An 8,694-nucleotide genomic window follows, 5' to 3' on the forward strand; every position below is an offset into this window, starting at 1 on the left:
TTGTTCCCTTTCCCTGCCTGTGGGCTAGCTAGGCCTTGCGAAGGACCAAGGAGAATCTGAAAGCATCAGTCCATCTGAAAGCTAAAAGGTGGCCAGTACTCTCTGAGACTGCATGAGTATTGACATTTTGGTACTTTTTAAAAAAAAAAAAAAAAAGAAAGAAAGAAAAAGAAATCAGGCTCTGTGTGTTTCAAGTTGATGGCTGCTGTAGAGTGGCTCATAAAATAAATATACAATAAATTCTCCCCAGGAGCAGTTGACAGCATGCCTCGGGGCACTTAGGAGGTGGATTGCAGTTTTGTTCCAAGAAGGAGGATTCTTTGGTAAAGATGTGAGCTGCAAGGTTTGTGTGTGGCCTAGTGTGTCCTTCGGGGTGGCTGGTGTGTCCCAGCATGTTTGTAGGGGTGGCTGGTGTTGCTCTGTGTGTCCATGGGGGTGACTGATGTGGCTTGGTGCATCCATGGGGGGGTGCTGGTGTGTTCCAGTGTGTCTGTGGGATGGTTGGTATAGCCCCTTATATCCATGGGCATGGCTAGTATGTTCTGGTGTATCCATAGGGCTGGCTGGTGTGTTCCAGTGTATCATAGGGGTAGCCAATGTATCCATGGGGGTGGCTGATGTGTGCATAGGGCTGGCTGGTGTGTTCCAATGTATCATAGGGGTGGCCAATGTATCCCAATGTATCCATGGGGGTGGCTGATGTGTCCCATTGTGTCTATGGGGATGGCTGCATTTTGTACCCTGCAGCCAACATTCCTCACAGGGGGAAAATAAGCTTTTGGATCTTTTTGACAGCCTATTACAGACCCTCCAGATGGGGTTTCTGCTAGCTCAGGGGTCTTCCAAGAGCTAGAGGACTGCAAATCTCCCCCAAGGCCATTACAGGCCGCCAGAGCTCCATGTGAGACCAGATCCAGGCCAGCTGAATGTACCGGTGAATAAATACCCCTCAGCATCAGTGCTGGGCTGGGCAGGGTTTTGGCACCAGGCTTCTCCTTTGTACTCTCTGATCTTGTCTCAGGCACTCACATTCAGTGCTTCTTGTCCTGGGCCCTGACCCTCACTTGAGACCTTGGCCAACCTCAGCGTTTATTACCCCTGGAGGTGCCAGTGCAGAAGGTCTGGCAACTCCACTTGGTATTGCAGCTCCCAGGAACACGGACCCAGCCTCTGGGAACCCTCGGTGTTCCTGGGGTCATTTGTTTGGGTCACTGCTCTGTCCAAACCATGCCTGGCCACCCTGACCCTGGTGGGGCTAGACAGTCCAGGGAGCATCATGTCAGGGACAGGATGCACAAAGGACATTTGAAGAGTCTCAGTGGGAAAGGGAGATTGGCGTTCAGCGGTCAAGAGCACTAACTGCTCTGGGGAGAACTGAGTACAGTAGCCAACACCCACATGAGGTGGCTCACACTGCCTGTAACTCCAGTCCCAGGGGATTTTATACTCTCTTCTAGCTTCTGTGGGCACTTGTATATGTATATACACACACACACACACATACACACACACACACACACACACACACACACACATACACGTGCGCGCGCATGGAGGCAGGTTTTTCTTTGGGCCACCAGCTCACAAAAAATGACATGGAGAATTATGATGATGATGATGATGATGATGATGATGATGATGATGATGATGATGATGATGAAAGCTTGACTTTAGCTTAGGCTTGTCCCACTAGCTTTTATGACTTAAATGAACCCATTTATATTAATCTATATTCTGCTACGTGGTGTTACCTTTTTCCTATCCCACACCACCCGTTTCCTCTCCATGCCTCAATGGAATCCCACCTTTCTTCTTCCCAGAGTTCTCTCTGCCTGGAAATCCCACCTATATCTCTTGCCTATATCATTTGGCTTTTTATTACACCAATAACAGCAATACATCTCCACACAGTATACACATATCCCACAACACACACACACACAAACACACACACACACACACTCATAGATTAAGTAATAAACTTTCTTTTTCCTTCCTTCCTTTCTTCCTTCCTTCCTTCCATCCTTCTTTCCTTCCTTCCTTCCTTCCTTTCTCTCAAAATGGAATCTCAAGGATGAAGGGCAAGACACAGGAGGTGCGTGAGTCCTTGCAGGTTACCTGTAGTCTGAGGACCAAATCTGCCCTTCTAGGCTCAGCAAAGGGGATTCTTTGGAGCCCTCTCCCTTCTTCCCAGCGGTTGAATGGTGGACTGGGAGGACTGAATCATTGGCTCTTTCAGAGAAGGGAACTTGTCTCTGCTTCTTCCATCCATTTCTCTGTCTGTCTCTTTGAGCACTTGGTATGTATGTGTGATTGTGTGTGTATACACATATGTGTGTGCACAAATGTGTATGTGTACCTGAAGCCAAGCGACAAACTTGGGTCTCGTTCCTCAAGCACCGCCCACCTTGTTTTTTGAGACAGGCTTTCTCACCTGTCTGGGACTCACCACTAGGCTCTACTGGCTGGCCAGAAAACCTCAGGGATCAGCGTGTGCCCTCCAGTGTTAGGATTACAAACACCTCCTCTATGCTTACCTAGAATCTGGAGTTTGAACCCAGTTCCTTGTGCTTTCTCGGCAAGCACTCTTCCCCCAGCTATCTCCCTACCCCATTTTCACTCAGTCCATAGCCATTAGTGTGGGAGCCGCAAACCGAACCAAGGCTCCTGATGTTGATTGGTTTGCAGATAAGCATATGACCGAAGATGTTAATCTCAGTCCCTGGGGCAGAAGAACAGTCAAAGGAGGGATGAGGGCTAGGAGCTGTCAGGTGGGAGAGCAGAATGGAAGGAAGGGAACAGAGTGCTGACCATGACCAACTCAGAGATGGCCACACTGGGCTGTGGTGGGGCTGGCAGGTGTCACTGCCATCTTCCTAGCCTGTTTCTGCATGTCCAAGGGGAAATGTTAATCCCCAGATGGCAGGGAGGCATGCCAGAGGTCTGCACAGGAGACCTCTGCCAACTGTGAAATCCTGTGCATATGCATGACCTTACTTTCCTTGGCTTCAGAAGTAAAGATGATGGAGACAGAGGGAAGCAACATGACTGACAACGGAGCCACACTAACGAGCTCCAGGAGCCTGGTGACTTTGCAACCTTAGTCTCCATTTCTTAATCATCCATGAGAGACATGGTGGACAGGTGTGTAAACGTCACTCAACCCCAGCTATGCACATCTCGTACCGCACCCTACATGGAGCTTACGGTGTTCCCATAAGTACCCATTATTCTTAAAAAGACATTGTCAGGGTCCCCAACAACAGTGCACCCTTCTTAATTGCCTCCTTAAATACCCGAGGAGATCCTCTACACGGAAAGCACTTTATAAGCATGGGAGAATGAACACACAGAGGCACGGAGTCGAATCTCTTGCTGATGTCATAGCATGAACTGGAAGAGAAGGTTTCAGAAAGGTGTGTCATAGTGCATTAGACTAACAGAAAAGCTATCTGCTTTGAAGGAAGCTGAGTTAGTTGCTCTTATAAAGCACATAAGAAAAGCAGTTGGAAGATTTAGATTTTGCCTCTCAATAAAAAATTTTACTAGGCTTACAGTTTCAGAAGTTTCAATCTAAGTCCCATTGGCGCCATTGCTTCTAGGTCTGTGACATATGGCTGGGAACCAGGAAGTCAATAGAGGAAGAAGGATGGGAAGGGCCAGGAACAATATATTACCCTTAAAAACATGTCCCCATGACCTACTTCCTCCACCCAAGACCCCACCTCCTGACATTCCCACCACCTTCCAAAACACCATTAAGGCCTGAATCCTTCAATGGATTCATCAATCCTTTCTTTGATGAAGTCGCAATCCTCATGATCCAGTCACCTCCCACAGGCCCCGCCATTAAACCCTGCTGCACTGGGGACCAGGCCTTCAACATGGAAGCTTTGAGAGACATTCAGTAGGGAAATCCCAACAGAAAGGAACCTACCCAGCTGCTCTCAGGAGCTCTGTGGCATGAGTCATGCTTGGGCCAGCCTGTGTCCCTGAGAGTGTTGATACACACACAGGAACCAGGAAAGAGAAGCAGAGAGAAACCAGCCCTCCCACCCTTCCACCTCAACCCCAGTTGACAGAACCAAAGGTGGAGAACCTGCCTATCCCAGGCCCAGCAAAGTTCTTGGGTCTGCTCTAGCAAATAAACATCTGAAACCAGCTGTGTGATTTTTGTTTTGTTTTTTTACTTTTTTAATACTTAGTTTTCAAATACGCATGTTGCATGGCACTACCCTCAGAGCTAATCAACTGCTGGCTTCATGAGCTCAGCTGTGCCCGCTTGCCAAGAGGTCCTCAGAGCTGGACTTGTTGAATATTGGCATTCCCTCCTAGGAGAGGGAGCAGAGGGCCTGGGACCCTCACCCGAGTATCCAGCCCCTCCTTCCAGTCAGTTGAACGCAGTTATCATCAATTCAGCTCTCATTGGATGTAGCCTTGGGGCTTTGGGAAGGGGTATAGTATATAGTCTGGGGAGGACTAGGGGGAGGAAGGAGCCTTCATCTATGCTGTTGTATGGGAGCCATCACCCATGCTGGGTGCAGACCTCCCACTTGTGGCTGCTGGAGGGTCACCCACACTTTTGCCTGTAACACCTCACCCATGCTCTGTAAGTCGAGTAAACTCATTGGTTCTCCAGAGGGACCTTTGTTTTGTCATTTGGGATCTTAGAAGGAGGGGCTTAGTTGCTTTCTTAGTGCCCCACTGAGAGAAAATTCCTGCAATGGTACAGCACTCCGAAAGAATTTTACAGAATGCCAGAACATCTAGCACCTAGAGTCTGCTCTTGAGGTGCTAGGGGTTTGGTTGCATTTTGAAATAGAATCTGGCAACAGGATAGGACAGAGCGAGATAGCAAGGAATAGCAATGTATCGGCCTAGGACTTTGCAGGCCTGAGTTCAAGTTCAGCCACTCTCAAGCTCTGTGGCCTGGGGCACGTGACACTCGGTTTTGGAGCCTGGGGTTTCTGTGCAACAGCGACTTCACAGGGGGCTGTGTGGCTGAAAGGAGATGACATAAAATGCTTAGCAACAAGACTGTGGCACCCAAGTCTCCAGTCAGTGTCACTGTCACTGTAGACGCATGGGACAGGATGATCTTTGTTCCATGAGGTGACGCAGTTCATTAGAGTCTTGCCAGGCAATGGAGGCAAGGGAATGCCAAGAGGATTGATAGCTGTCATAAACATCCACTTAGGCATCTGTCCCCTGCTGGGCGAGGAGAACCATCGGCAGGGACTTGTTTTCCAGGAAGGATGGTTTCTAGGGAGGCTTGTTTTATTTATTTTATATTTATTCTTCTGTATATGTGTATGTGTATACCACATGTATGGGTGCCCAAGGAGACCAGAATAGGGTATTGGATGCCCTGGAGATGAAGTCACAACTACATGGGGCTGAACTCGGGTCCTCTGCATGAGCAACAAGTGCTCTTAACTGCTGAGCCATCTCTCCAGCTCCTTAGAGAAGGCTTCTTACTGCTCAACCGTTCAGATAGTCCAGTCTCGTGCACCTTGTTAGAAATTCTTTCTGAGTCTAACAAATCTACCGTCCTCATCCTCTCCTCTCTCATAGCTTTAAGCCTCATTCAGAAATAGTTCATTTTAAAAACCAAAGACGCAGCCTACACAACAAAGCTCAAAGTACTAACTCCCAGCTCTATGCATACTTTACCCATCTACTCTTTGAAAGATGGACATTGCTCAGCAACTCGGGTGGACAATGGGTCTGTTCCCCCTGGCCCCGATCTTGGACGTCCAAACCCAGAACCACTGTGTTCCCAGAAAACCAACCCTCCAGATGACACCCTCTCCATGACATCAGAACAGCCAGGCTGGTGGGGAGAGGTGAATCCACTAGTCAAGGACAGTTACGTGACAGTGCCCTGGAGTAACAGGTTGGGCTTTGGAGCCCATCAAGGACGTGCTGAGCCAAGTTCACCCCAAGGCCACACTGGGACCCTAGCTGTGGCAGCCACCAGGAGTCTCAGAAGTGAGAGAGGACTGTTTTCCACTTGGCAAAGTAGAAGTGTCTTATCCCACCACCCATCTCAGCCATTTGATGCTTGCTCTTCACAGCCTCATCTAGATAATTGCATAATTAATTGTGTGTAGGTGATTCACCCATCGGAGGTGGTTACGGGGAGTGGGGGCGCAGGCTTCCACTGCCCTGGAAAGACGCCACACAGCCTCTATGCAGACCCCATCTTGAACGTGCCTGCCAGTGTGTTGAGGGACCTTGGCATACTCATGAGACCTCAGGGGGACAGCCCCGCTGGAACCTAGTGGCCTTGTCAGCTTCTGCTTACACTCTGGGCTTAAGTCAGAGGCTGCTGCTCAAAACAGAAGCTCTGCAGGGTGCTTTGGATGAGCTGGCCCCTCAGCCCAAGGTTGGAAGGAGTCAACCTTCCCTGGGGGCTTTGACAAGTCTATTTCCTGGATGCTTCTAGAAAACAATGACCATGATTTTTACTTCCACTTCTATTCCATGCCACATACCTCTTCATTGTCCGCAAAGCCACACATTGGCTTGGGGGGCCCAGGAAGCCAATCTTCAAAGGACTGGACCCTGGTGGACAAAATGTTGGAGGCAGGGAAATGGTCCCAGAACAGACTTGAGTCTTGGACTTTCTTCTCTTCCCATGCTTGCCTTCTGTTGCCTCACTATAGGACATAGAATCCCAAGGCTCCAAGCTGGTGCAGCTGTGGTGCTGGGAAGGATTTGGGCATGGAGGGAGTCAGCTCAGGGTCACTGTCTGCTTAGCATCCTTCCGCAGATGGCCATCATCCATTTCCTTCCCTGTTAACACTCTTCCTTTCTCTGCGTCAAACTAGGGGACAATGCACAGGTGTATGGCAGCAAGTGTATGGCCTGTCACCTTGGGACCGCAACAAGAGTGGGGACGCTCTACTGCCAGGAAGCACAACCCCCCCCCCACTCCATTACCCAGCAACCCTCCCTGTGCATCCCCAGCCAGCTCTGGAGAGGGATGGGGAGAGAGGGAGGTTAGGAGAAAAGTCAAGGCGGGTTATACTAGAAGGCACATGAGACATGGAACTGGACCAAGGAAAGAGTCACCTGGAGGTGGAACCTAGGATCCTTTAACACCATTTAAATCTCTGCCAATGGCCTCTATGGGATCAAGTTCCCACATCCTAAATGAGAAGTCCAAGTAGTCATGGGAGCCAGATACAAGGTAGCATCCACAGATGACTCTCACGTGTGTGTTGCACTGTGAGGCCCTTGCCAGCTGCACCAGACCCTTACCCAGCTGCCTTACCTCAACTACTGCTCCTGTGTCAGGGGCGTATGGTGATCCTGGCTCAACATCTATTCTGTACTTCTTTATGTAAAGTCACTTCATGCCAGAGCTTGGTCCCATGAACAACAGGGCTATTTCTCACTGAGTGGAACACACACACGCACACACACATCACACACACACACACACACACACACGCACACACACGCACACACACATACACACACGCACACACACATACACACATGCACACGCACACACCCACGCACGCACACACGCGCGCACACACACACACCAAGCCTACAGGCAGGGACAAAGACCAGGACTGGCCTCATATTGCTTTGGCTGGTGCAATAAATCCCCCTAACCTGGGAGGTCACAGTCAATACCCACAAGGAGGCAGTTAGCATTGTCACTAAGAAAGAGGCCTCTCCTTCCTTCTCCCTGGCGGACCAGTCCCCCAGTCTGGACTCCAGCACTTCTTTGCATCCTCCCAGATCCTCCCAAAGGGTGTTCTTCACCCATGTCGGTTTTCTAATCTGCAAAATGGGCCTGATAATTACTACCCTGGAAGTTGTTTGTGTGAACAAAGTAAGGCTGGGCATGTCGGGCACGGCAAGGCACAGCACCTGTGCCCAGGGTGGGCTGGAAAACAGCTGCTCCGGTTTTCTCCTTTCTTCCCATGGGACCTGCTTTTGAGGTTCCCAGGAGGTGCCACTGTATATCCCCACTCCCATTTTTTAACTTTTGGGGAACTAGAGAAACGTCTCAGAAGTTGAGTAGGCTTGCTGGTCCTTTATGAGGCTGAAATCATATGGACTACAATTCAGACCCTGCATCTAGTCTGCATAAGAAGTTAAGTGTTTGGAACATACCTGCAACTCCAGCTCCAAAAGGACAGAGACAAGATCTCTGGGGCTTGGTAACTTGTAGTCTGCCGAAGAAAATACAAGCCTCAGGTCCGGCGAGAGACTTTGCCTCAAAGCAATAATGGAGAGTGATGGATGAGGACACCCGGCACCCCTTTCTGACCTCCACAGGCACCTGCACACACTGTGCATGTACACCCACCCACAGAGAGAGAGAGAGAGAGCCAGCCAGCCAGCCAGACAGACAGACACAGACAGACACGCACACACACACACACACCCAATAAATAAATACTTTTATCCCCTTGTGTTTTCTCGTGTCTCCTATGTAGCTCAGGTATGGAGGAGCCCCAGGTGGACAGAAAGAAGGAAGCACAGTGACCGCCCTTAGGGACTTAATCAGAAGGGATTTCTGAAGAATGGTGGCTTCCTCCAGCCCAGCGGAAGCTACATGTGTCTACTTGAAAACTTAAGATTTGTTTTCTTGCCTTTTCTGCTTTGTTTTGAGACAATCGCACTAGGGAGGCTGCTGGCTTTGAACTTGTGACGGTGCCCCTGATGCTG

This window comes from Arvicola amphibius, chromosome 9, assembly GCF_903992535.2.
Source record: "Arvicola amphibius chromosome 9, mArvAmp1.2, whole genome shotgun sequence".
NCBI classification, from domain to species: domain Eukaryota; kingdom Metazoa; phylum Chordata; class Mammalia; order Rodentia; family Cricetidae; genus Arvicola; species Arvicola amphibius.